The sequence below is a fragment of the Aethalodelphis obliquidens genome, unplaced genomic scaffold, assembly GCF_003676395.1.
Source record: "Aethalodelphis obliquidens isolate GAN/ISIS:26980383/991018 unplaced genomic scaffold, ASM367639v1 scaffold30, whole genome shotgun sequence".
NCBI lineage: Eukaryota > Metazoa > Chordata > Mammalia > Artiodactyla > Delphinidae > Aethalodelphis > Aethalodelphis obliquidens.
The window spans coordinates 9,458,932-9,459,259 of record NW_020837974.1 but is presented as its reverse complement, the minus strand read 5'-3'; positions in this window follow the sequence as shown (position 1 = coordinate 9,459,259).

Here is a 328-nt window from a genome sequence, read left to right as displayed (position 1 = left end):
TTGTTGGATACGTAGGTTGTTTCCACAGCTTGGCTATTGTGGATAATGCTGCAATAAACACGAGAGTGCAAATATCTCTTCAAGAGAGTGATTTCATTTCCTTCGGTTATATACCAGAAGTGGAATTGCTGGATCATATGATAGCTCTATTTTAATATTTTTGAGGAACCTCCACACTGTTTTCCATGATGGTTGTTCCAACTTACATTCCCACTAGCAGTATACAAGGGTGCCCTTTTCTCCACATCCTCTCCAATGCTTATCTTTTTTTTTTTTTTTTTTTTTTGGAAAATGCCCTTTTAAACGGGTGGGGGGGAATATCACATTG